Here is a 27,581-nt window from a genome sequence, read left to right as displayed (position 1 = left end):
ATCAGGTGCTTGGCTCATAACAGGGAACTGGTTTGCCAGCCACACGTGTGCCAGTGTCGAAGAGATGATTAAATTCCTCTTGGCCAGAACGTCAAGTAACGTTCTTAAAATGGGGTATGGTAGGTATTTTAGAAGGAGATGACTGGGCTAGAGTGAGTGAGGAGAGGTCACCAGAGAGCTTTAAATTAAGCGATGGCATTCAGGTTTTTGCCGACTTGAACAAAGCAGCTGCTGTTAGGAATTGCTTGGGGAAAAAAAATACAGAATGTTTTCCCTTAATGGAAATTTTTTTCTTTGTAGACATAAACAGTCAATAATTGGCTAAATCAAAAGTAGCAGATTTAACATTCTGAGTGTTTTAAGTATAGTATAGGGCTTTCTTCCCCCCTTCCTTCCTCACCCCCCCTTTTTTTTGTAGAGGAGAGCTGAATGTAACCTTTTGTAGTGAGCTCTGTGATCCCACATCACTTAACTCTACCTGTATTAGCAAGGCTTCAAGATTATGCCTTCAAATGAGGCAGATGGGGATGAGCGTAGTAAGTTTTTTCAGAAGTGCTGGTTGAAAAGCAAGAAGAAATTTTCACGCTGTTTTGAAAATACACCATTAACAATGTTTATGGAATGATTGCAGCCCAAGAGGTAGCTGAATATCTTTTAAGGGAAGGAAGCTTTGTACACAGTGCCTTAAAAAGAAAGCTTAATTGTGTTTAAAGTTCTGTTTCTTTTCCGTACTGAAGTTTGTCAGTTAAATATTACTAACACTGGCAGATGCTGGAAAGCTAGGCAAATAGGAGTTGCTGTTAAAATTGACGTATCCTTTCCAGATTAATTTTAGTTTGCAGTGTGTAATTCCAGAGCTCTTTTTGTATGCTGTGCAGGAGATTACCCTAGAGCTCAGTTACTGAGCAGATTAAAGAGAGACTGGATTTGGTCATGTTACTAAACTGCAGGCTTGCTCCATGTTTCCATCCAAGAACAAGAATTGGTTAAAGTCTCAAAAATGAAAAAAAAAAAAAACCCCAAATCATTACAGGTCTGTCTCACTTTAAGCAAATTCAGTATACATACTAAGATAATGGTACATGTGAGCTTACATTTATGAGAGAACTAAATCTGAAACAGTTTTATTTAACCAGTAATGCCCTCATGTTTTGATTTTAAACACGCATCTGCTCTTCATACTGAAATGAGACATGAGAGTGGGTATTGTGACAAATTTTCAAGTCCTTGGTCCTGTGTTTAAACAAATGTGTCATGGAATTAGTAAACTAATTTTAAACTGGTTAATGTTTGTGAACCTATTATTTCCAAGATAGGTTATGTCTGCTAAAAATCGTCCTACAGTTGAAGTGTAAGGGTTTTTTTTGATATGTACACCTGTAGCTGGACTGTGGGTAGCTAATGGATCCCTACCCTGTACTATGAACCTCACATCTGTTGTATTTATTCCTCATCCCTGCTTTACACATGAGGACATTGAAGCTTAGAGAGGTTAATTTGCTCAAGGTTAGAGAGCTAGTAAGTTGAAGAGTTGGAGTTTGAACTTGGTTTCATGCTGTTTTCCAAAATGATGCTGCTTTCTGTTACTTTTAATAATGCTGAATTCTCTAAATTACTCCTTTGTCAGATGGACCTGGGTTCAAGTTCGCACTCCACCACTGGGCAATTGTGTGAACTTAGGTGAGATACCTAATGTTTTCTCATTTTCCTTGGCTTTAAAGTCTCAATCACAATACCCGTCTACTTCAGAGGGTTGTGAGGGTTTAATGAGATAATACACAGCACAATACCTGGTAGACAACCGGTTTACTAAATGTTAACTGCTTTAATAGATTACATGATAGTTAATCCATAGAACCTGATGAGGGTGTTTGGCCCCCAAGCCGGGATTTACATGGGGGGGGAGGGGAGTAAGGGAAAGGAATGGTTGAATGAGTAAGTGAATGGAAAACTGCTATATGTTCACTGTTGCTTATTTTTTAACCAGTTTGTTGTCTTGGCAGCAGGTCAGCACATAGCTGTGTTTTAAAATTTTCACTTTGTGATCATCGCTTTCTCTTGGTGAAGTAATTGTTTTGCACAATTTTAGCAAAATCTGGTACTTCAACTGGAATCTGCCCTGTGTTTTTGGAAATAATGGAAAAAAAATAAGTAGTTGTGGCTGAATCTGAAAACCCTCCTCCCCCCCCTTTTGGGGGTTTTTATTGCTGTCTCAGTTTCTTTGAGTCTGAGCTCTTTGAAATATTCTCAAAATAGGGAAAAATTGTATACATGTGTGGGATATTCATAGTTAGACCCTCCTTTAGAGCATCATCCATTCTGTCTTGCTTATTTGGCTTTGTCAGATATGTAGTTTTAAAAATAAATTTGATGTTGACTCGTGAGTATTAAAAATTTAATCTACTTCCTTCCGGGCCATAATTCTCCACTCTGTTGTCCTTGGTTGCCTTGGAAATCTCATTGCTGTCACAAGCGCAGGGTTCTAACTGCAGGGGTAGAATGAGCATCTGGGCTGCACAGACTCCCAGGGGCCTTGCTGTCCTTGGGGCCAGAAGCCCCTCCCAGCAGTTATTAGTGGGAACCCAGCCTATGGCCTACGTACTTTTTAGGCAAGAGTGTGATTCTGAATCTTAGCCCTTTGTGACTTGTTTGAAAAACAGCGCTTCCACATCCCAGACTAACAGATTTTAGATTTATTGTCAGAAGGACATCATCTGCTTGCCCAGTTCCTTCTTATTTTCGGAAATGAGCCTCTGTGGATCAGACAGGGCCAGCTTGTTATGCTGTGTCCTGTAATCTGGATATAGGTGTCTGGAAATTTTCGAGTCATTCAAGGAGGGAATGATCCCTTCTTATGTGATCCCCCATTCTCCCCCCACCCCCCATTCAATTTCTCTCTTTCTTGTGATTAACAGTAAAAGTACTAATGCTGTTCGTGGTGAATTCCAGGCCCTGTCATTCATTCAGTATTTATTAAGTGCTGCTGTGTGCTAGGTGATGGGAACAGAATTCCCAAGAGGCATGCATTGTCTTTGAAGCAACCTGAAGCTTAGTGGGAGAGACAGATATCCTATAAACAAATCAATGCAATAAAGCGTGGTGAGGCCGTAACCACAAGGCTGTCCAGAATCATGGATGCCTAGGGATGGGAGTGCTCAGGTGTGCCTGGGTCCATGGTTAGGGGGGCCTTGCATGATGATGTGCAGTTGAGTCTTGAAGCCAAGGTAGTCATCTGTGGCTTACCACATGCTTTAATTACTGAGGGATCTCAATATAGTCTCTTGTATCTGCCTCCCAGCCTTAGGTAAATATTGATCCACTCCTGAGGCGGTGGCCATCTAGGCCTCTGGTTGGATTTTCATAGCCAATCCACAGAGGGCTGCTCAGGCCACGAATTTGGAAGAATCCTTGATTCTTACCCTCCACATGGCCAGGCCCTGATGCCTTTCTTTGTGGAGCACATACATTCTAGACTTGCACTGTCCAATATAGTAGCCTAAAATTAACCCTTCAGTTTCTCAACTGCCCTGGCCACATTTCAAGTGCTGATAAAGCACAGGTGCATTGGACAGCGTAGGTTTAGAACATTTTCCTCATTGCAGAAAGTTCTGGACAATGGTTTTTAGACGCTTGCAACTCAGAGAAGGGTTCACTGACCAGCTGCATTGGCATCACCTCGAAGCTTGTTAGAAATGCAGACTGTCAAATCCCACGCTAGACCCGTGGAATCAGAATCGAGGGTTTAATAACATCTCCAGGTGCATTATATGCATATTAACGTTTGAGAAGCACTGTTCTAACCCTGGCGGCACATTAGAATCACTTGCTGGGGGGCTTATAGAATAGAGATGCCTGGCCCACTCCATGAAATTCTGACTTAATTAGTTTAGGTGGGGCCTGAAGCATTGGCAATTTTTAAAGCCACTCCCTAAATGGGGTTGATAATCACTGCAGTAAAGTAATGTAATGTCAGGTAGTGATAAGTGCTCTGAAGAAAAGTTACACAGAATACAGGAACAGAATGTGACTCTGGAGAGCAGGAAACTGAAATCAGGAAAGGCCTCTCCGAAGAGGTGGCATTAGAGAGAGCCCAGAAGGCAATGAGGAAGTAGCCAGGGGAGAGCAGCACGTGAAAAGGCCCTAAGATGTGCCTGGCCCAGGCCCTGTTGGGGGAGAGAAGTGGGCGTGGGAGAGGGTGAGGGCCAGGCAGGACCAGATCACAGGAGGTCTTCTGGGTCTTGGGAGGGAATTGGATTTTGTTCTAACATGGTGGGAAGCCGCTGGAGGGCTTGATCTGATTTACATTTTAAACCTTTCCCGGTGGTTGCTCCAGAGAGAATAGATGGGCAGCACATGAGAGAAAAGAGGGGGACCAGTTGGGGCTGGGGGTCATCCAGGCAAGAACGTCGTGGCCTAGGTGGTAGCAGTGGGGGCAACGAGAGGTCTGATGGAGACCCTCTGTGTTGTCTGTGCTGGGGGGCGAGAGGGACAGAGCAGGGCTCCCGTCCCAGCGAAGGCAGAGGCCAGGCTCGGTTCACTCGGGCGCTTGAAGGACGGGCCTCCTGGTGTCCCTGCAGCAAAGCTGACACTCTGCGGAGCTACTTAGTGTTGGTATCGAGGCCGGCTGTGTGCTGCTCAGCATGACTGGCTGTAGCACTTGTGTTGGGGCCAGTGCTGGATATCCATTTTGTTCTCTGCAGACACTGATAAGGGAAGGGAGAGAGTAAGCAGAGTTGTGTAGACAGGGCCGGTGGGGTATGTCTGCTTCTCTCCTCTGCTGTTTGTAGGCAGATGATAGCAGGTGACGCTTTCTTAGCTGTGTCGGATGCCTGGGATACTGTCCACATTCAGCTCCCTAAACACTCCTCTTTCCCACTGCAGAGAGGTGGTGAATTCACCTAGTCCCACCACCATAGGAAACCGCCTTCTTTGCCTATACTTTCTGTGTCATGTGGCCTTCAAGTGGTTGCCAGGGCCCTTCCAGGTACTTCTGTACCATTATCGTTTTATCATGTGGACGATGTGGAATAAATGGACTGTCAACCAGAGCTGGAATGCTTGGGCTGAATTTTTATTTGTATTTGGTTGTGTTGGGTTTCTTGATTTGTAAATGTGTGTGGGCATCTACTAGTATTTTGTTACCACCAGGGGCCAGTGATGGAAAAGTGGGCGGGATTAGCTCCTTCCCCATAAAGCACTTATTTTGTGTGTAGTTAGTGTTTATCCTTTTAGCCCTTTTTTTTTTTTTTGCGGTACGCGGGCCTCTCACTGTCGTGGCCTCTCTCGTTGCGGAGCACAGGCTCCGGACGCGCAGGCTCAGCGGCCATGGCTCACGAGCCCAGCCGCTCCGCAGCATGTGGGATCTTCCCGGACCAGGGCACGAACCCGTGTCCCCTGCATCGGCAGGCGGACTCTCAACCACTGCGCCACCAGGGAAGCCCCTTTTAGCCCTTCTTTTTGTGCCATGGACCCCTCTGGTACTCTGGTGAAGATGGTGGACCTCTTTTCAGAAAGATGTTTTAATGCATTGAATAAAATACATGGGATCTCGAAGGGAACCAAGTATATTGAAATATATTTCAAAAATATATTTGAAAATCTGTGTCATAGTAATATATGTTTCTTTACTAAAGCATTAAATATCAAGATTTGGTTTTGGGTCTAATAAATATTTTAATTTTGAGGTACTGATGAATGTAAGCAGTATTGGAGCTGTTGCCAACACCTCTAAAGCTATGTAAGTATATCTTTTGTTGGAGTCGCAGGTACTGCTAATACCATCACGGTGTGTTGCTTACATTCATAATTGAGGGAAACGCTGAATTTCATTTGGGGGCTCATGAAATCCAGATGTAATTCTTTTTTCCAATCCAAGTTTATGAACCCCCCTGAATTCAGGCTAAGAATTCCAGGCTTATTGGTAAGATTACTTTAGTCAACTGTATTTTGGAGTGAGTGAGTGACTCAGCAGCAATGCTTCTTAAACAGGCTTCATAATTATACCATCATTGTGATGAATTGGTTCTTAGAGTTGAGCAGAGAGGGGTGACACCCCAAGCCAGCGTTATAGTTGTCCAGTAGTAAAGGTGCTTAGAGGAGCTAGGGGTGGAGGGTGAAGCTGTCGGTTGTGGTTTGACAGCCATGGTGCTCTCCGCATTTTTTCAAGGTCAGGGCTTGGCAGTTTCTCATGTGGTCCTGGTTTAGTTCATACCTTCATGCATGCCTTGGCGTTCAGCAAAACTGTGAATTGCATCTGATGAGTCCTGTGGTTAGGGCCTTGAGCTGGGCCGCCAATTCTCCTACTTTTACCTTTCTTGTTTTTCTGGTTTGTCATATGCTGTCCTTGACTCTGGAGGGCAAGCTTGGATGTGAAGTGATAGATTTACAGGTACCTTCCGCCCAGACTTCTAAGGCAGACTTTGAGTTCTGTCGTGTTTTCAGTGAGGTTGCGTGTTTGAAACGATGCTGTTGTTGCATGAGTGTGTTTGGGGTATCCACAGCATGACTGAAGTGTTACTGTCAGTCCCTGTTGTTGTTTTTTCCTTGCCTTTTAGCACTTATTGGGCGCTTACTGTGTGCCAGGCATGCTTTAAGTTCTTTACACATATTAACCCTTAACTTGCTTGATGATTACAAAAACCCTGTAAGGCCCAGAGAACCTGAGCCACTTTACCAGGATCACAGAGCTAGGAAGTGGCAGAGCCAGGATTCAAACTCAAGCGTTTTGACACGAGAGTCTGCTCCTGTAGCCGCCAACTGCCTCTGTAGAGCCTGGACCGGAAAAGGCCCTCCATATTGATGGCTGTGACCAGCACGACCCCTCTCTTGCTGTCTTGCACTGTGATGCATCTGCCGCATTTCCTGAGTGGATGCTTCTGAAGAACCCTTGCTGCCACTGTTTCCTCTCTGCCTCCTCTGTCCGTGTTGCTGCAGAAACGGTTCCTCGTTACTCTTTTCACTGCTCTGCTGACATGCCCAGCCCTGCAAAGCCGAGTGGCCCCGGGCATTGCTCACACCCTGGCAGGAGGCCTGCCCTACTAACGGGATTCTTAATGACATCATCTCTCCACTCGGTGCTGAAGATGGCTTTGTCAGTGTGATTTTATACACAGATGCTCGCAGTAAAGTCGGCCGGCTGGTGAAGATGGTTCCCTCTAATGGTGAATTCCCTCGGCGTCTAGGATTCTAGCCAGGTGACCCGGATTTGGGGGCCTCTTTCCCTAGTTTCCCAGAAGAAATCTTAATAGAGGTTTTGTTTTTGTTTTTAACAGCAATGGCTGACATTTCTTTGAGCCCTAGTTCTGGGTTAAGGGCTGTGCTGTGTTTTAAATGGCTTGTTTTGATGGCTGAATCCTTTCCCTTATCCTGTCTGCTGTAGATCCTGTTATCTCTATGTTATAGTTGAAGAAACCCGAGGCTCAGACAAGTTCCATGACTGCAGGTAGCCCGCCCGCCCCGCAATTAGCGGTTGATAGAACCAGGAGTCCTAGCCACGCTGAGATTAGCCTGTGTGCTTAGGGGTGCTCCTCCTGCTGGCCCTTTAATGCCTCACCCTCACCTGACGGTCTCCTGCTGGGATCTCTATTGCCCGGGAAGTTCCCTCTTTAGGTGTTTCTCTGGGCTTCTTTAGTGCAGGTTGATAGTTGTCGACCTAGGTCATCAGACTCTAACCCCTGGGGAGGTACTTAGCATCAGAGGTGTTTATTAAGTGGCCTTAACTGTTTTGGAGTGAGTTAGAAAGGTACATCTGCCTCCCCTCCCTCCCCCTCAGAGCTGAGGGACTGAGGACAGCTGCTTGTAAAGGACTCCAGAGCCACGTAGCCAGGGATCAGGTCCATGCACTGTTCCCTCCGTGTCAGCAGATCTGTGTTTGGAGAGGCGACCACTGAAGGGGGGAATCACAGATGTGGCTTGTCTAGGCAGTCTGCATGAGGTGTTGGCACCCTGCTGCCAGTTAGGGAACTTTGGGGAGATTCTGAGAGGAAGGGACATGTTAAGTCTTTGTACTGTATTTATTCCTCTGATAGCCCTGACCTGTTAGCTAACCAGGTGCTGGGCCTTGGGCGGCTGATTTCACTGGTCCAGGCTTAGTGGCCTCACTTGTAAAGTGGAGGGTAGATGAGACATTTCCTAACATTCTGTTTCTGCAACACAGTTCACCTGCCTCGTGCCGCTCTTTACTTTCTCTGACCACCTCGTCCACTTTCTGCTGGCCATTCGTATTTATACTTTTCAAGAGACTAGAGGTGAAAATAACACTTTCCCTCTCTACTCCCCCTTTAAAGATTCTCCCTCCCCCAGAATACCACTGGAGTCGATATGGTGGTTGGCCCATGAGCTGGAATTTCATTGGGTGCATCACTAGTTTAAGTTTGGGCCAAATGGGGCTCTGTAGTGTGCTACCCGTCTCACCTTGAACTGCCTTTCCAGGTGCATGCCTTGGTTTCTTGATTACAGCTCTGTTGTGCTTTGCTTCTCTGGTGAAAAGAAGATTGTGTTAATGATCACAGGGTTTTGCGATCACTAAATAATTTGGACTGTTGAATTTTAAGTAAATACTGATTTTCTGACATCAGGGTTCCAAGAGCTTTTCCCTAGCCTTAGGGGGAGCCAGTATTTCATCACTGGAAGACGTGCTATTATGAAGCCCTGTGGATTTGGTTGTGTTAATATGGTGGCATGGGAGGAGCACCAGCCAGGGGGTTAGAAGAGTCGGTTCCAGTTCTGATGTGGTCTCCACCTTGCTGTACGACCTTGAGCAAGTCACTGCCCTGGATGTGTGATCTCTTAAATGAGGTGTTGGGATTAGTTGATCTCCGACTACTCTCTCCAGCCTAAAAATCTCATGGTTCTTTGTATCCCATATATTCAGTTTGAAAAGACACTAGAATAAAAGGTGGGAATAAAACTCGGCAACGAATGGCTAGTTTTTAGTCCTGAAAAAAAGTATAGGTTATGAATTAATCAAGTTGATAAAAAAAACACCTTTCTGTGGTTTCCTCAGGTGCTTATTTTTGTTGTTGCTTTTTTTTTTTTTGCGGTACGCGGGCCTCTCACTGCTGTGGCCTCTCCCGTTGCAGAGCACAGGCTCCGGACGCGCAGGCTCAGCGGCCATGGCTCACGGGCCCAGCCGCTCCGCGGCATGTGGGATCTTCCCAGACCGGGGCACGAACCCGTGTCCCCTGCATCGGCAGGCGAACTCTCAACCACTGCGCCACCAGGGAAGCCCTGTTGTTGCTTTTTTAAAAAATTGAGATACAATTCACATACCATAAAATCTACCATTTTAAAGTGTCTAATTCGTGATTTTTTTGGTATATTCACAGAATTGTTCAGCTATCACCTGTATCCAATTCCAGAACATTTTTAAAAATATCTTTATTGGAGTATAATTGCTCTACAATGGTGTGTTAGTTTCTGCTTTATAACAAAGTGAATCAGTTATACATATACATACGTTCCCACATCTCTTCCCTCCTGTGTCTCCCTCCCTCCCACCCTCCCTATCCCACCCCTCCAGGTGGTCACAAAGCACTGAGCTGATCTCCCTGCGCTATGCGGCTGCTTCCCACTAGCTATCTACCTTACGTTTGGTAGTGTATATATGTCCATGCCTCTCTCAGAACATTTTTTAAAATTAGTTAATTTATTTATTTTTGGCTGCGTTGGGTCTTCGTTGCTGCACGCGGGCTTTCTCTAGTTGCGGCAAGTGGGGGCTGCTCTTCATTGCCGTGCACGGGCTTCTCATCGCTGTGGCTTCTCTTGTTGCGGAGCGTGGGCTCTAGGCGTGCGGGCTTCAGTAGCTGTGGCTCGCAGGCTCAGTAGTTGTGGCTCGTGGGCTCTAGAGCGCAGGCTCAGTAGTTGTGGAGCACAGGCTTAGTTGCTCTGCGGCATGTGGGATCTTCCCGGACCAGGGCTCGAACCCGTGTCCCCTGCATTGGCAGACGGATTCTCTTAACCACTGCGCCACCAGGGAAGTCCCCAATTCCAGAACATTTTCATCACCCTAAAAGAAAATCCCATACCCATTAGCAGTCACTCCCCATTTCCCTCTCCCTCAATCTCTGACAACCACTAATCGACTTTCCTCCTCTATAGATTTGCCTATTCTGGACATTTCATGTAATGGAATTCATGTAATGGAATCATACAATTTGTGGCCTTGTGTGTCTGGCTTCTTTCACTTAGCATCATGTTTTCAAGGCTCATCCAAGTTGTGGTATGATTCTGTACTTTACTCCTTTTTTCTGGCTGAATAATATTCCATTGTATGTATATATGACATTTTGTTTATCCATTCATCAGCTGATAGACATCTGGGTTGTTTCCAGATGTTTTTGTCTATTATATCTGGGTTGTTTTTGTCTATTATGAAAAATGCTGCTGTGATTATTCTTGTACAAGGTTTTGGGTGGACATATGTTTTCAGTTCTCTTGGGTATATATCTAGGCGTGGGATTGCTGGGGCATATGGTAACTCTGTGTTTAACTTTTTGAGGAACTGTCAGAATATCATCTAAAGAAGCTGCACCACTTTACATTCCCAGCAGCAGCAGCAGTGTATAGGGTGCCATTTTCTTCACATCCTTTTCAGCACTTGTTACTGTCTTTTTGATTGTAGCCATCCTAGTAGATATGCAGTGATCTCTCCTGGATTGACTTGCATTTCCCTGATTGATGACTAGTGGTGTTGAGCATTGTTTCATGTGCCTGTGGCCATTTGTATGTCTTCTTTGGAGAAATACCTATTTAAATCCTTTGCCAATCCAATTTTAGAATTGGATTATTTGGGTTTTTTTACTGTTAAATTGTAAGAGCTCTTTATATATTCTAGAACTAGACTCTTAACAAATACATGATTTGCAGATATTTTCTCCTATTTTTACCCCCTTGATGGTGTCCTTTGAAGCACAGAAGTTTTTAATTTGGTGAAGTCCGGAATATCTGTTTTTCCTTTGGTTGCTTGTGCTTTTGTTGTCATACCTAAGAAACTGTTACTAATATAAGGTCACAGAGATACACACCTACATATTCTTCTAAGAGTTTTAAAGTTTTAGACCTTACATTGAAGTCCTTGATCCATTTTGAGTTTGTTTTGTGAGGTAGGTAGGGATATGATATGAGGTAGGATTCCAACTTTATTCTTTTGCATGTGAATCTCTAATTGTCCCAACACCATTTGTTGAAAAGAGTATTCCTTCCCCACTGAATACTTTGGGCACCCTTTTCGGAAATCAGTTGAAGTTTGATGTATGGGTTTACTTCTGCACTCTCAATTCTAGTCCACTGATTTTATCCTTATGCTAGGCTTATGGTAAGTGTTGAAATCAGGAAGTGCGAGTCCTCCAACTTTGTTTTCTTTTCCAAAATTGTTTTGGCCATTCAGGGTCCCTGTTACCATATGAATTTCAGGATCAACTTGTCAGTTATTGCAAAAAAAAAAAAAAAGCCAGCTGGAATTCTGATGGGGATTGCTTTGAATCTGTAGATTAACTTGGGGACTGTGGACATCTTAATATCATCCAATCTAGGACGGTAGGATGTTTTTGCACTTACTAAGTCTTTAATCTCTTTTAATGATATTTTGTAGTTTTCAGTGTACAAGTTTTGTTAAATTTATTCCTTAGCATTTTCTTCTTTTTTTCTTTTCCATTATGGTTTATTACAGGATATTGACTATAGTTTTCCCTGTGCTATACAGTAGGACCTTATTGTGTATCCATTCTATATATAATAGTTTGCATCTGCTAATCCCGAGTATTCTGTTCTTCTTGATGCTGTTGTAAATGGAACTGTTTTCTTAATTTCATTTCTGGATTTTTCATTGCTAGGGTATAGAAATATAATTAATTTTTGTGTATTGATCTTATATCCTGCAATACTGGTGAACGTGTTTGTTAGCTCTAATGGGGTGTGTGTGTACGTATGTATTAGGATTTTCTGTATACAAGATCATGTCATCTTCAAATAGAGGTAGTTTTACTTCTTCCCTAACAGTCTGGATACTTTTTATTTCTTTTCATTGCCTCATTGCTGGATCAGTTCTTGATCATCTTTAAATGCCAATGGGTTGCACAGAATTGGGATGCAATAAATTTAATTTGTTTTGTTTGTTCTCATTTGGGCTCTGAATATACTGAGAAAATGGGAACACTTGGAGGCTTGGTCTCTGGTTGCGAAGTCCGTTAGTGGAAATGTCACCTGCGTTGATAACTGGGTTGCAGACATTTGCCTCATCCGGCCAAGGTGTGCGGTAGGTAGTACCTGGGAGGTTTCCAGTCCAGGGCCAGGCCTTGTCTGTCTCTGCAGCAGCAAACTCAGAACGATACATCGTTTTTTCCAGTTAGCAGCTTTTTGTTTGCCTCTTTCCATAAGCATCACCTTGATCTGTTCACGGTGGAGACTGCTCACTTCTTGACAGAAGGTAATTGTTGAGATTCCTGGTTTTCTTCTCACCGTGTGAATCCTCTTGTTGGCTTTTCTTTTGTGGCGAATGGGAATGAGGTGTGTTTACTACTCAGGCTGTTGGGCTGTCAGAACCTGTAGCTTTTGTTTGCCTTGGTTGTAGCTTGCCAGCCGCAGGCTTCTCATTCGGAAGAGGTAGCAGCAGGGGTGGAGCGCGGTGGAGATGGTGAGGTAGGCCGGCGGCTCTGCACCTTTCTCATCTCCCTTCCCTCCCCTCCTCCGTGCTCCTGTTTCTTTTCCTTGGGGATGGGGTTGCTGTCTAGGCAGTGTCCAAAGCTTAAAATTCTCACCTCCCCTCTTTTTCCCCCTGCATTCTCTTACCGTCACTCCCTTAGTGTATCTTCAGACCCTCGGGGCCCTGTACTTTCTTTTCAAAGTGGAGATTCCAGCCAGGGGGGACTCAGGAGGGAAGCTTTACTTTGGGATTTCAGGCTGAGGCCTTCCTTCCCCGTAAGCTGCTGCTTTGGTGATGACATTTAAAGTTGGCCTCCTTTCCTACCACACTGCCTCCCCTCAGTTTTCCAGAACTGCGTTTATTGTTCTTTTAAAAATGATTTATTGTCTTCTGTAACAGTGTGGAAGGAGCTTAATATTTGAAGTGCACAGTTTTCTTCTTTATGGTCAGAGCAAAGTAAAGGAGGTTTGATTGATCTTATGACAAAATTGCTTTAGTCATAGCTAATGTGAAATCTCTTTAGGGCTTCGGTTTTATTTGCTCTTTTAATTTATGAACCTCCTTGGATCCCTAAGCGTCTGTGCACACAGCCAGTGAGGCCTGCTGTATCAGATTCAGGGCTTGATTCCTGTCCCTGATAAACCATGAGCTGGTATAGGGTTCTGACAGTTGGTTAGATTTTGGTTTGAAGTAGGGAGTAGCAGTGTCAGCTGATGTGTGTTTCAGAAATTTGTTACTGTTTTTCCAAAGAAAAATGTACTGTTAGGTTGGGTGGTTAAAGCCGGTGGTAGGCATGTGTTAGAACTTGGTGGTAAACAGGAAAAAAAACCCTGTGTAAGTAGCTGCTCTAAAGCCCATCTTGTTTCTCTGTAGGTCATGGTCATCCTCGGGGTTGTGGAAAAGACCATGTAGTGAAATAGAAATAGCAGGGACCGGCGCTCAACAGCTGAGGCCAGTGAAAGGGAGGAAAAGAGAAAATTGGACTCAGAAGTGTGGAGCTGCCCCTGCTCTAGGCATCCCCGAGGGTCTTCCCACAGCAGCAGGTTTAAGAAGAGTTCGAATCAGTACTCTGCTGTGTTGGGCAGGGCAGCACGTAATCCATTGAGGAGAGTTTGCATGAAAATAGGTTTTGAGTTTCGCTGTGTAATTTTGATTACTTTCAGTTCACTGAGAAAATGAAATTACGTGGAACAGCTCTTTCCTTTGGTGTTGGCGCAAATGAGGCGTTTAGGGCATCTTTCAGGATGGGATCTGGGCTCTGGCAGAATGATGTGGAAATCTCTTCCAGGGACACGTAGACTTAAGTGAGGACAACCCTTGGCTCTTAGGTGTCTGCTGTTAAGGAGCGCGAGGCTTACTGGCTGGCTTCAGAGTATCTTGGCGTTTCCTTTTGGGGTGAGGGAGCCTCCAAATCCAAGGTTACGCCTGCTTGCAGTTAGTTTTCCTGTCGGACCCTCACGCCAGACTGAGTGTGCCTCAGGTTCAGTGTTGCTTCTCTTTGAGTCCTCAGAGCCCGACGTGGTTCCCAGCACACAGTTCTCAGAAAGTGTCTGTTGAATGTTGAAGGCCTAGGTAATCTTTCTGTTTCTGTGATTTGATATCTTAACCTTCAAAACACTTGCTGTATGTTTAGAAGTAAATTCGTTTTGATTTGAAAGATCAAGATTGTCATGTTATCCTTTGAAACAGGAAAATCTCTTTAAGAATTACCAAAATCTCCACTCTGTAAAGCACCCTAATATCTAGTTTCTTCATTGAAAAATACATTATGTCTTTTTTATTCTGTAAAGGCTTCCCTGGCATTCCCCAGTCCATCAGAACCACTTTCTTCTCTGAATTCTTAAAGCAGTTACTCTAAAGCAGTTTTTGGTCCATCTGTCCATCCATTGATCCATGGATTGGTTGATCCGTCTATGGATCGATGCATCCATCTGTCCATCCATCCATCCCCCCACCCACCCATCACTGGGACAGACCTGGGCTGTCTGATGCTTGGAGTAAAGCGTGCTGCAGCTGTGCAGTGTGGTGGTCTGCAATAGCTGTGGGTCCTCCCTGGTGCCGGGGGTGGCCCTGGCTTCCTCCTCAGTGCCTGCTTGCTTCTGTAGAGCAGGGGTCTAGAGCATCAGGGAGCAGGACAAAGGAGGGTATAGCTTGACTGAGGTGGGTAAGTTGAAACAATGCAAGTTGGGTTCAGGGCTCTCAGGGTTGTCCCTGTTTGGTCAGGGCAGAGGTTGGCAAACTACAGTCCACCCTGTTTTTGTATGCAAAAAAACAAAAACAAGAAACAAAGTAAACTAAAATAAAGGTGGTATTTGCGGTTTAAAAAGAGTTATAAAGAAAAAACCCCCAAATCTGAAGAATATACAACAGAGACTGTGCGTATATGGCCTGCAAAGCCTAAAATATTTACTGTCGGGCCCTTTATAGAAAAAGTGTTCCTACCCCTAGGGGAGAAGGTGGGCTGTGACTATAGAGAGTCTGTCTGGACGGAATGGACAGAATGTTTGGGGGTATAGAGCCTTCACGTTGCTTAGAATAGTGGTCCACATATCACACAAGCCCCTGCCTTAAACATCCCTGCTTGCTGTGAGGACCAGGTAGGTACTTGCTATCTGTGGAAGTAGCCTTTTCTGCCCAAGGTTGTAGGGAAATACCTAAGGCTTTTGAGTAGGGGAGTGAAATGAGCAGAAGCTGGGTTTAAGGCAGACTGACTTGGCATGGCGGGGATGGGGGACAGAGGTGAGAGGGTCAAAGGGGAGAAGGACCCAGAGCAGGGAGCCCAGGAGCGAAGCTTCGGCCACTGCCCAGGGAAGCAGTCACTGTGGCCTGGATTAGCGCTTTGGGGATACAAAGGAAGGTACATCACAAGGTAGTCAGATGGGGGCTACTCATTTGTCAGCCCTCTTCTGGTTTTGGCCACCTCCTAAGGTTGGTTGGTTTGTGGTTGGTTGGTTCAGGCCTTAATGCCTTCCTTCATTAAACATGTAGAGCACTTGGCTCTGTACCAGGCCCTGGACGTCAGAGTTCCTGCCTCGGAGGTGCTCATGGGTGGGAGGGAAGGAGAAACAGTGACTCCACCAGGGAGAGGGTGGGGGGAAGCATCAGGGACGAGCAGCAGAGGAGCTCCTTAACGGCAGGGACGAGCAGCAGAGGAGCTCCTCGACGGCAGGGTTGTTTGGTGTGTGCTTGCTCGAGAGGGTGTCTCACCCCCAGTGCCTGGCCGGCAGTAGGGCCTCAGAGGTTGAGTATTGGATCTTTGGCAGCCGGCCACACATGCAGAGAATGATAATGCTGTGAGCAGTATACTAAAGTGTTAAAAATATCATCTTGTCTCTACCCTTAAGGAACCTACCGTTTAAAACTAAAAGACCAACCACTAATTAATTTATTCAGTATTTATTTTACAGGAAGCACATTCTGTACCTGCATGCGCACATGCATAGTGGTCACTCAGATGCGTATGAAGTGGGCAGGGTCACCTCTCTTAGGCCATGCAGGACTCGGCACACATCTGCCTGCTGCCCCCCATGAGCTTTTTTCCTCTAAATGCCTTTTGCCTTCTTTCTTGATCCGAGAGTGGCCATTTATGACTTCGAAGGCACCTTCTGGCCTGCCTGCTGCGTGGCTTCAGTGTAGGGGGGGGGTGGCAGGGTAAGCAGCGCTCACGTTGTCCTGTCCTGAACTCTGGCCTCTGCCAGAAGATCTTCCTTGGCTGCCACAGGAGGATCGCACTCTCCCCTTCTCCTTTCCCTCTTCAGACTGGCCTCTTGGCCCCAGGGACGAATCTGAGTGGGACGGAGGACTCAGGGAGCCTGGAGAAAAACAAAGAAACCTGCCACCCAGCCCACTGCAATGTCAGCCGCCTAGAAACCTGCTCTTCCCTTGCCTGACATCACCGGCCCAGCCTTTCCGGAGGCCGCCTGGCTCAGCTCTCACCCCAGGGGTGAAAATTGCCTGGTGGTCTGGAGACAGATTGCAGACGGGCACTCTTGGTCAGGGAGCTGGCCCCTTCTTCTGCCTGGCCCAGGGGAGGGATCCATCCACACCTCGGAGGCCTGCAGGGTGGGCTGGGACAGGGCGATGGTCGGCGGATCCCAGCCTGGGCGGTAGGAGACGGCGGGGAGAGTTCGTGTGCGAGCCGAGGCAGGGTGCTCACTTCTGCTCCCTGGTGAGAGAGTCGGGTGCTGGGGACTCCATACGGCAGAGGCCTTCCTCCCCCTGTGGACCTATGATCCCACCCATTTAGTTTCTGGGTTCTTCTCCAGCCCTCCTGTGCTGAGGAGTTTCCACTTACCACTAGTAGCCTCCATTAGCTGCATCTCCTGCAATTTTAGGGCACCTGGCCTGTGCTGCAGCCTTCAGCCCTTCGTTATGGAGGGCACTCAGAAGGGAGCCTGGTGTTCTGCAGCCTGTGTCCAGCGGTGCCCGACCCCCCAGGCCCTCCCGCTGGAGCGGTCAGGGATGACTGTCCTGGCGCAAGTGCACATTCCCACCGTGGACCTGCTTCCTGCCTTTGTGTTCTTGTTTCCTGAAACCAAACTGCACACTCCCGAGAGCAGGAGCTCTTTTTAAAATAATACGCTTGTCTTTTTATTTAAACTTGACTTTTTCAAAACACTGGGCCAGACAGGTTTTATACACTGAGCTGAGGAAACAGCCCCCCAGACGTTTCATGGCTTCGCAAAAGAAGATAGGCAGTGGATTTCCCTTGTGGCGCAGTGACTAAGAATCCGCCTGCCAATGCAGCGGACACAGGTTCGAGCCCTGGTCCGGGAAGATCCCAAATGCCGCGGAGCAACTAAGCCTGTGCGCCGCAGCTACCGAGCCTGAGCTCTGGAACCCGTGAGCCTCAACTACTGAGCCCACGTGCCACAACTGCTGAAGCCTGTGCGCCTAGAGCCCGTGCTCGGCAACAAGAGAAGCCACAGCAACGAGAAGCCCGCGCACCGCGACGAAGAGTGGCCCCCGCTCGCCACAACTACAGAAAGCCCGCGTGCACAGCAACTAACTAACTAAATACAATTGCCGTCTTTCGAACCACTAAAAAAAAAAAGTTTAAAAAAGAAGAAGATAGGTAGTCAGTGGTAGCCCTGAAGACTTGAACGAGGATCTTACAGCTCTTGTCAGTGAGGGATCTTTCTGTTTCCCGGAGCATCAGAGTACCTGGGAGCTGCTCAGTAATCATTTTATCGAGTTAACAAATGTGGGTATAGTATTTATGCACAGATTCTTTATGCTTAGAAGCTTCTTTGTTTAGCTTCTCAACTTTAAAAGAGATTCAAAATGTTGTACATGCATTGTTTGCTATGAGTTACTGTCTTTAGAAATGACTAGAGAGGACAGATAATTTAGAAATATTTGCACCTACGTCAGAAGAGAGTTAATAGTACCTGTTACTATTAATACTACTGGTATTAACTGTTCTGGGAAAAGGTACTATTTAGTCATAATAGCAGTGAGATTGGAGAGGAAAGCCCAGATAACAGTGAGTGTAGGTGTAATTATAATTTAAATGCCATGGTGGTGGGGGCGAATCTTTAAATATAAGTTTTTAAGAGCTGGGTTGTAGTGTAAGGCATAAGTCCTGTCTTGTCTGTAATAGGAGGTGCTCTTTGGCCCTGTAACCTTGGAGAAGTTATCAGTCTTGAATTATTTATCATTGGAATGAAGTATCTTTTGAGAGAAGCATATCTTCCTTCAGTGTTAAAAATATGTTTCTATCATGTGTCATAGTGAGTATTCTAGTTACATTGCATATTTCTTTTTTTATATCCTGCCCACTCACTTGGTTATCCTTGAGAAGAGAGACGGATTTTAGGTGGTAGCTAAGTGGTACCCAGTCTTTGGATCTATAATCACATTCCACATTTTTACAATTTTCTCAATCCTTTTGGTTGCTGTTTTGCTATTTGATTTCAGATCTCTTTCTTTGGGAAGGTCGATTGGGTGGCTGCAGCAGAACTGAGCCCATTTAGGGGCTGGTAGATGACGTGTTTTTGATATGCTTGACAAAGTAAACTGTGCCCTTTCCTCCTGAGTGGAGTTGATCTGTGATCGACAAATGAATGGTCTCTTTCCATCTGGCTGTCGCACAGACAGGCGAAAACGATGGTGCCATTTGAACGTTGAATTTCTCAGACTCCCAAGGGACAACAGAATGTGTATATGAGCTGGCACACCCAAATGCAAATTATTTCTGTTGATACCTAATGTATGTAAATTTATGCTGCTTGGTTGACAAAGGCATTATGAATGATACTCTTTCTCAATAGTGTTATATAACTGAAATTTTCATTTTATCGTCACAGTAGTGAAGTACAGTTCCTGCTGAATTTCTGTGACATTTCCAGCAGCTCCAAAGCTATGGGGCTACGGCACCAGAGTTGGAAGATTCGGCGTCTTCTGGAGCGAGTGCTTGCCTGACTGTCTGCTAAAGGCCTTGACTGTCTTCTCCCCGTGTAGAAATGCCCTGATTGAGGGCGGGGTGGAAAGTGGACGGTCAGGATAGTGCGATGACTCAGCAGAGAAGAGGAGTTTCAGTACAGATTTTGGGGGAGTTTGAGACAGGGGAGCACTTTGGAAAACAAGTTATCTTTTCCTTTTCAAAATTGGGTCCTTCTTTCCCCCCCAGATCATTACATCTCAAATTCAGGGACAGAGAATCCAAGCAGGTTCCAAGATAGAAGGGTTCCATCAGCAGAGTTGGTGGCGGGGGCGGCCTGCATGTGCTGGAGGGAACCGCTCAGCCTTGGTGGTGTGTGTTCCACGCTTGCTTTGCTGTTGCTCTGGGGACGTTGTCACTGGGCCGTACTTCACTCAGCGGCCGTGATGGAGGGGAGTATTAGCCGCACTCCTGCTGTCTTCACCTCTGCACTCCCTTGAGCCTTGACAACGGTGTCTCCCCATCTGGTGAACAACCAGCCTGAGGACTGTGTGTCCCGCCCTTGCCAAGCTGGGCACTGGGGACACCTGCACAGCAGGCAGATGGGGCTGCTCTCCTGGCTGTGCCGCAAGCCTGGTGGAAAGGGCTGCTGGTCGGTGTGTTTCCTGCAGGAGCCTGAGCCTTTGCTGAATCTGGGACGGTAATCAGGCGTTCGGTAGCCTGGAACAAGGCCTGACGCACAAAAGGCTCTTCTGGGGTATTTGTTGAGTAAATGACAGAGTAAATGATAGCAGAAGGAGATGAGAGCCTTCTAGGATGAGGACAAAGTACCTGAGCCCAAGGGTGGGGAGATGGGTTGCACGGAGAAGGCTAAGAAAATGCAGGGTTCTGGAGGGCTGTGCCCACTGGTTTTCTCTCTGGATTGGGGGGCAGGGCAGTGTTGGGCTCTCTGTTCTGTGGGCTGGGATAGAAGTGACTGTGTGTGGAGTGAAGAGGGGTCCTAGCCTTGCTGTTAGAGGACAGGAAGGCAGCTTTATGATTTCTGCAAGGGGAGATTATTGTGTTTGCTTTTTCCACAACATTCATTGAAGGTCTGCCTGTCCTGTTCAGGCGCCGGGCGCTTACTAACGTGAGTAAAGAGCATCCGGATTTCTAGGCTTTCACAGTGTAAACAGATGCGTAAACAAACAGTTACACTATGGTTTGATTAATGCCGTGAGATACAGAGGCAGTTGCTATGGCAATGCCAGACACTCATAACATCCTGCCAGCACCAGCAGGCTTGCTTGCTCAGGGTCTTGAATGGGACCCAGCAGGCAAGTGATGGTGACGCGGTAGGGATGAGCCTGCCACTGTGTGCCTGGGTCAGCCCCAACCCCAGCGAGCGGCTTTACCACGCACCAGTCTTACAGCAGCTGTGGGCCTGTGACTTCTCTGGGACTAGCAAGGAAAATCCAGGCTGGGACTGATTCCCCAGAGGGCGGTTCTACAACCAGGTTGTGAGAAGCTTTCTCTGGGGAGATGCAGCCTCATGAAGGGGAGGGGTGGCAGGGATGGAGAGCAGCTTCTGCACATGGACCTGGGATCTGCCAGGAACCGAGATGCTTATAAATATAGTCCCCGTGTCTCCTGAGCTGCTGGGTGAAGAGGGTGTTCCTTGTTTTCCATCTGGGCTGGGAGCAAGGGCAGGTATGGGAAAAGGAGAGTAGGTTTCTTCCCCCCTGTTTGCGGGAAGATTGTCAGGAAAACATCTGTATTTCATAATCCCCGGAAAAGCCCTTTCAATCAGATGAGACAGGATCTGTGAGGGTTTTGACGAGAACGGTGGAGAAGGCAGCAGCGATCTCTGTGCAGAGCCTGGCTGGCTGTGCTGCAGACACGGGGCTGCGGGGTTTTGTGGGACCAGGGCGCCGTGCGTGAGGGAGACCTGGTTCTGAGTGGCAGGTGACAGGTCGGCTTCTTGCCTCCCGAAGGTACAAAGACCCGCCCGTTTCCGGAGGGGAGATCACTGCCTAGGCTCGGGTTGGTCTATGGTTGTGTGTCACTTTCCCTGAGCCATTGACTTCCTTTTTCTTCTCATACCAGTCTGGAGAGAGGAATCCCTCTTCTACCAGCAGGATAGGTGGGTGGCATTTCTGAGTGCTGGAAGGGTTCTCTGGTGTGATTCCGCCCCTCCCATCCCTCCAGCCAGGGCTTGTCACCTCTGGGAGGCAGGTGACAGTCTCCCTTTGACTCCTGACTGGGCTTTCAGGCTCTGCGTCTTGTTCTGCCATCTCCTCTCCCTCACTGACTCTTGCTCCTGGGATACGTATGATGTCACGTCTAATTTGAGCCCGCATTTAAGGGGCGTCTGGTGTGGTGGTCACGGCCTGGGCTTTATATGAACGTGGGTTTGAGTCGCACAGCAGACCTGAGTTGCCTCAGACTGGCAACTGAGTCCATGCCAGTTGCCGGGTGGTACTTGGTGGAGGAGTTGATGTTGCTGGTGCGCTGTCAGCATCTCCCTCCTTTTTCTCAGAGTGAAAGTCCCTGCGTGGGACCCTACGTTGTCTTGGCGTGACCCGACTCGGCCGCCTTGCTCTGCTCCGGCCACATTCCCTCCTGGCTGCTTTGCAGGAGCAGGGGTTCCTACTCTAGAGCCTTCCCCTGCCGTTCATTCTGTCCAGACCGTCTTCTCTCCTTGCTGCTCATCCACACGGCTCCCTCCCTGGTCCCTTTTGTGTGTCACCTTCTCGTGAGTCCTGCACTGACCACCGCTTAAGCCAGCTCCCTGGCCTCTCTTTTCCCCACAGCTCTTCTCATCACCTCCTAACCTAGTCCAGAATTTACTTACTTGTTATAGTTTTGTTTTCTAATTCTCTCTTCCCTCCATTAGATCCTAAGCTTCATGGGGCAGGGATTCCTGACTCTCTCATTTAATGACGCATCCCCAGGGCCCAGAATTGTGCCTGGCACATAATACATGAATAATGCATGTTTGTTGAATGAGTACAACTGGCCAGCAAACACAGCTTATATTGCAGAGAGTGAAACACATGATCCAGGAGTGCTGGTGCTGTCGGTTCACAGAAATCTTGTTTCTCTGGCTGTGGAGAAGAGACTTGATTCTTAGAGGGTAGGGTAGTGTTTGAAAAGTTGAATGAGTGAATGTAGATCCTAAAAAAGTAAGAGCATGTTGGAGTGGCTCAGTCCCGCAGGAACTTGTGTAGCAGGGGTTGAGGCTGCCTCTCGCCTGTGGATGAGGGGGTTCCGGGGTTAGACGTGTGCCCGACCGTGTTCTGTATCCATGTCACCAGGCTCAGAGGATTCCTTGTATGTTTCCAAACTGCCGCTTAGTAGGAGTGGAGGATGCTGCTCCTCATTTCTTTTACCTGCAGGGACCAAAGCAGTTTTGAGTTAGAGCAGTTCACAGACATGGCTTTCAAACTCTGTGAGTGAATTAATTATTGTCCAAGACGGCTGGAAGGTTAACCCCCAGGGTTGCTTTGGCTATAGGGATCTGACGTCTTTGTGACAGTTGTGACGAAAGCTGGTATTCTGTTGGGACTTTGAAGAGTCTCGTCAGGTGGTGAAGGAATTGAGAAGCAACGGTTACCACCTGCTCTGTCACCCTGTTTTCTGGTTTGTACTCTTGCCTTGTGGAAATTTATTTATTTGTTAAGGCCTCCAAACTAAACATACTTGGAATGGTTATCCAGATTATAGGGTTACCATGATGAGAGGCTGCTATGCTTTTTGTACTTTTTTCTTTTTCAGGCCTGGTAGTTCTTCGGTGTTGATAATCTCTTTTCGGAGACACCTTTTCATGAATTCTTCAGATTTCCCTCCTTTAGTAACACGACACTTCGAAAACTTGCATGGTGGCCTGGGACCAGTAGCTTTGCAGGAATACAGAGATGAAATGGTTCATTCCCGTGAGGAGCTTCTGTTACTCCTGAGCCCATGCAGTGATCAGAGCCTCTGCTTTGAAGCCACTTGGACCTGGACTTGACTACTGATTTCACCAGTTAATGCCTGTGTGACCACAGGCAGATGGGCTCATTGACTAATGTATGTTTAACAAACACATAACGCTTACTGCTCCAGGCACTAAGTGCTTAACAAATGTTAAATGTGTTTAGTCCTTAGGACGACCCTGTGGGTAGGTACTCTTGTCATCCCTGCGTTTAAAGAAGAGGAAACTGGGACGCAGAGAGATTAAGTAACTTTCCCAGGATCACTGAGCTAGGCAGTGAGAAAGCCAGAATTTCAACCCCAGATACTGTGGCTCTTGAGTTCATGCTTTTCATCATGACACTATCTATGCTGCCTCTCAGCTTTCAAAGCTTGAGCTTCCTAAATCCATAAAATGGGAGAACTGATCATAATACTGCCTAGGTACAGGATTGGTGTGAGAATTAAGTGAGAAAACCCAGGTAGAACATTTAGCCCAGTGCCTGTCACATGGCGAGGGCTCATGGCAGCTGGCGCCGCTACTCCAGCCTGGCGGAGGGAGATAAGATGGTACACAAATTATACTAATACAGAGTAACGTGTGCTAGGTGTCTTTCAGAGCACTGATAACAAAAATTGCTTCCTGTGAGGCCTAGGAAGCCTTCGTGAAGGGGGCAGGGAGGACAGGCATGGCACTGATTCACCATCTGTGAAGCAGTCACCGTCCCATCTGATAGATCCAGAGGCTGGGGCTCTAACTGGTTACAAAGCCCAGGGTTTGACTAGATGGGAGACGTGACAAGGTGCGGGAAGGTGGGTCTGTTGGGGGTCCAGTGGGCTGGACCCTGAGTGGAGCAGAGGGAGGAATGAGATGAAGGGCTGGCCAGCACCGCGTGGCCAGGTCGCCGCTGGCCCAGCAGAGCCCACTTCCGGCCTTGTGAGTGCTTAATTAGCTTTGCATATTGTCTTTTTGTTCCCTCTCTTTAGAAATTTTCTCCCACACCTTCTTTCCTGTGGATTTCTAGAAATACCCTATTTTTCGTGACTCATTGCTGGGACACATCCTGTTTGGGGAAGTGTTGAGGAGGAATTGGAGGATGGTGTGAAGTGTGCGCCTGGTGATGGGTGGTGCAGGCGGGAGGTGACTCTGCTCTTCTGCTTCCCCCACAAAACCCACAGCCCTCACCCTGCCTCGTACCCGTCTCTCCCGATGAGCTGGATTTCTCCAGATGCGGTGTTTCAGTGCCTCGACCTGATGTGTGCCAACTGGAAGTTTTCCTCTTGTGTTGTAAGCAGGGATCTGTCTGTGGCTACAGTGACTGATGATGGGATTAATCAGATTAGAGATGGGGCCTGGAGTCTTGAACCTGACTGAGTTAGATGACCTTCTGCACCTAACGGATGGCCTGACTTCATTCGCGTGCGCCAGGGTGGCCTGGTGCCACGTGATGGATTACGCGCCAGGTGCCCTGGACGGAGTTGCTTCAGAGCGTTGTTATGAGAAGTAGAGGAGCAGCAAAGGCTCTGAGCACAGACAGAGCACACGCAGTGTGGAATCAGCTGGCCCTTTCCTTGGATGGTCTGATTTTACCATGAACTGCTGTTACTTCAGTTTTTATTGTAGGCCTTCCTCGTTCTAACAGAGCCCGGATGTTTTAAATCATCACGCAGTGGCTCTCTTTTGTATGGCCCAAGGCCTTTTGGCAGTCTGATTGGAAAGCTCGGGACATCAGGCAGTGAAATAATAGAAAAATAGGAGAAGCTGAACTTGAGCCGTGGAGAGGGCAGGTGAGGCTTCCCCGGGGGAGTGGGCGCTGGTGTGGGAGGGGCTGGCCGCTGTGACGTGGGGTTGGGCCCAGTGGCAGAATGGTGGGAACGTTTAAGAAGCAAGTCAGGCTGTCTTGTCAGAGCCTGAACCCCGAGGGTGGCCGTGGTGGTGGTACCCGGAGAACGTCGTTGGAGCATGAGGCGGTGGTGCCCTCCCTCGAATGGCGAAGGCAGTCGGAGGAGGCTAGAACAGAGGTGCTCGGCCTGGGCAGTTTTGCCTCCTAGGGGACTTGTGGCAAGGTCCAGAGATGAGCTTGATTGTTTCATCAGTGGGCGGAGGCCAGGGATGCTGCTGAACACCCTCCCGTGCACAGGGAGGCCCCGGGTGTCACGAGTGCGGCGCGGGGAGCCCTTGGGCTGGAAGGTTGTCAAGTACTGGGAGGCTTGGAGGGCGAAGGGGGGACAGTCCTCTGCACCCCAGCTGCTCTTGGCTCTGGTTCCCTCGGGAAAGGAGGAGGAGGGTCTTGGTGGGCCTGAGTTTCTTTTTAAGTTGGACAGGATGAAGATGATTTAGAAATTTTCATAAGCTGAAGCTTAATCAAGTGCCGTGAAGTGAAAATCGTGATTTCAGCGAACTCAGGTGTATTAAGTCAGTTGAGACCTTCAAAGAGTGGCATTAAAATGCCGATCCACTTAAACTCCTGACATGTTCTCATCTCTGCCTGTATTATTTTTTTTCTACCCTTTAACCTTGTGCCGTGCAGAATGCCAAAGGGTTGGGGTATGGTTTGATAGCTTACTTTTATGATATGAAGATTAATAAAATTAAAACTGCCTTAGTACTGATGTAAAGAGCTTGAATGTAATTTACTTTTATAATTATCTGCCCTTAAAAATCTTAATTCGGTATCTATAAAAATAGGAAGACTTTTCACTGGAAAGGTGAAGGGAAATATGAAGATTGATAGAATTAAAAAAAATAAAAAGGCAACCTATTACCCCATTATTATGTGTGTGTATGTATTGGTTTGGCCAAAATGTTCGTTCGGGTTTTGCCCTAAGATGTTGCGGATGTTTCCATCTTACAAAAAACCTGAACAAACTTTTTGGCCAGCCCAATATGTGTGAGAGATACATGACACATTTTACTTTTTTTTTTGAAATGGCCTGCCTTTAAAATTTGGAACTATAATTTATTTCCAGCAGAATTAAAATCCATTTTTCTCTTGCTTTTCTTTCTCCTTTCCTGGGTCGGATAAAAGGTGTTCATTTGCTTCTGAGAATGTGTTGACTTCTGGTTTATCTCTTAATTAAAGTTCTGCCATAAGCTGGAGAGCTTAGACTTTATCCTGTTCTTGGTGGGGAGGTGTGGCAGGCTTTTGAGCGAAAGGGCAGGGACGGGGCAAGGTCTGAGTCAGAAAGATCCCTCTGAGGCTGGAAGCGGGGAGACAGGCAGACAGACCAGGGGAGGCTAGTTCCGATTCGAGAGGACGAGTTCTGCGCCTGGGCAGGAGCCAGGGGACAGGGAGGAAATAGGCAGGAGGGACAGACAGGTCTCGGTGACCTCTTGGCCGTGGCGGCTGAGGAAGGGGTGGGAAGTCAGGAAAACACACAAGTTTCTGGCTTGCGTGGGTAGAAGCCTTAAAAAAAAAAGGGAAAAATCCCTGTTTTGTACATGCTTTGTTTGTTAATGTTGCTTTCTGGCTTTTGCTTTTCAAAAGTAAGTGAAAATGGAGAAGTTTTAACAATGCCTCAAGTCTTGAGGCTGGATTGAGACCTTTCTCACATATACTGTGAATTTTTGATAAAAACACACTTGATATCTTTGGGAAGGTTAGGATGATTCTTCTTCCTTCTGCAAGCGTTTAGGAAGTATCTCGTCTGTCAACCGTGTGATTGAAAGGCTGGGTTCTGAGCCGCCAGGAAGGATGGGAACCAGTCTTGCTCCTCTGGTAAAAAGCACGTAGCACGCCGGAGACTCTCAGTATTCTGCCTTTGATTTGGGGAGTGGTTGCCCTGAGAAAAACCAGTGGACGGTCAGATAGTAGTCTTACACCTATTCCAAACTAAAAGCGAGCAGTACGGTGGACAAGTTCAAGGTGAGCGGCATTCTGTGTCTACCTTGTGGTCCCACGTGTCCGGTTCTGCGGGCAGGTGTGTAGCTCAGGCGACGTCTCGCGTGGGTGTCTTGTGTGTGCTTTCCGCGGTTTTCCCTCTTCCGCGACTGGGAGGTGGTTCAGTGAGGCGGGGAGTGGGTGGCTCTTGCCTCCGATACTGGGTTTGAATCCAGTCTCCAGCACCCCTGGTATTGCTCCCCAGCAGGCTACTTAGTGACCTTTCACGTGTGCTGTTTACTAACTGTGCACATAAGCTACACGTTCAGGTTACACAGTGCTGCTTTTTGCTGTTTGTCCAAATTTAAAAAAAAATTCATCTCCTGGTCTTCGGTAGAAACTTCTGTGTTCTCTTGGGCAACTTAGGTAGTCACTCCTTCTTTTTGGAACCTCAGTTTCCTTATCAGTAACACCAGAGAGCTAGACTGGGGCCCCTTGAGATGTGACACTTTGGGTTCTAACATTCCAGGTCTTTGTAAACACACGGACTCCATGCACAGCGTCGTTGGCTGCAGCCACGTTCACCTTACAAAGCTGTGTCTCATCAGGCTGTGTGGAATCTTGATCACTTAGACCTTGTGTGGAAGTTGTTTTATCCCTGAATTACTTAAAATGACTTTCTCAAGAGCGTTTTCTGATTTACAAGTCAGAAATTCCTCCTCAAGGCGGGGAAACCACAACGCTTGAAGCATTTCAGGTCTTCTGAGTACAGTGTTGTGTTCATGTGGGGAGGAGGGTGCAGGTC

At 47.1% G+C, this 27,581-nt stretch overlaps 1 protein-coding gene across 9 annotated transcripts in view; it reads left to right on the top strand.

Moving 5' to 3' along the window:
* Positions 1 to 27,581, top strand: part of ASAP2 (ArfGAP with SH3 domain, ankyrin repeat and PH domain 2) — a 156,677-nt gene that overhangs the window by 1,174 nt on the left and 127,922 nt on the right. Inside the window, exon 1 of one of the 9 annotated variants that reach the window (XM_060309110.1) lies at positions 7,173 to 7,193. The exons of 5 other annotated variants lie outside the window; for them this stretch is intronic. The gene's annotated coding sequence lies outside the window, so the exon portion shown is untranslated. Of the gene's footprint in view, positions 1 to 7,172; positions 7,194 to 19,461; positions 19,723 to 24,305; positions 24,744 to 26,753; positions 26,822 to 27,581 lie in introns of those variants that run through there. 3 more of the 9 variants (XM_060309108.1, XM_060309106.1, XM_060309109.1) reach the window with 3 other exon arrangements.

The sequence above is a fragment of the Globicephala melas genome, chromosome 12 (assembly GCF_963455315.2).
Source record: "Globicephala melas chromosome 12, mGloMel1.2, whole genome shotgun sequence".
Classification (NCBI taxonomy): domain Eukaryota; kingdom Metazoa; phylum Chordata; class Mammalia; order Artiodactyla; family Delphinidae; genus Globicephala; species Globicephala melas.
Note: the sequence above shows the minus strand (reverse complement) of the source record. Positions and strands in the feature narration are given on the sequence as shown.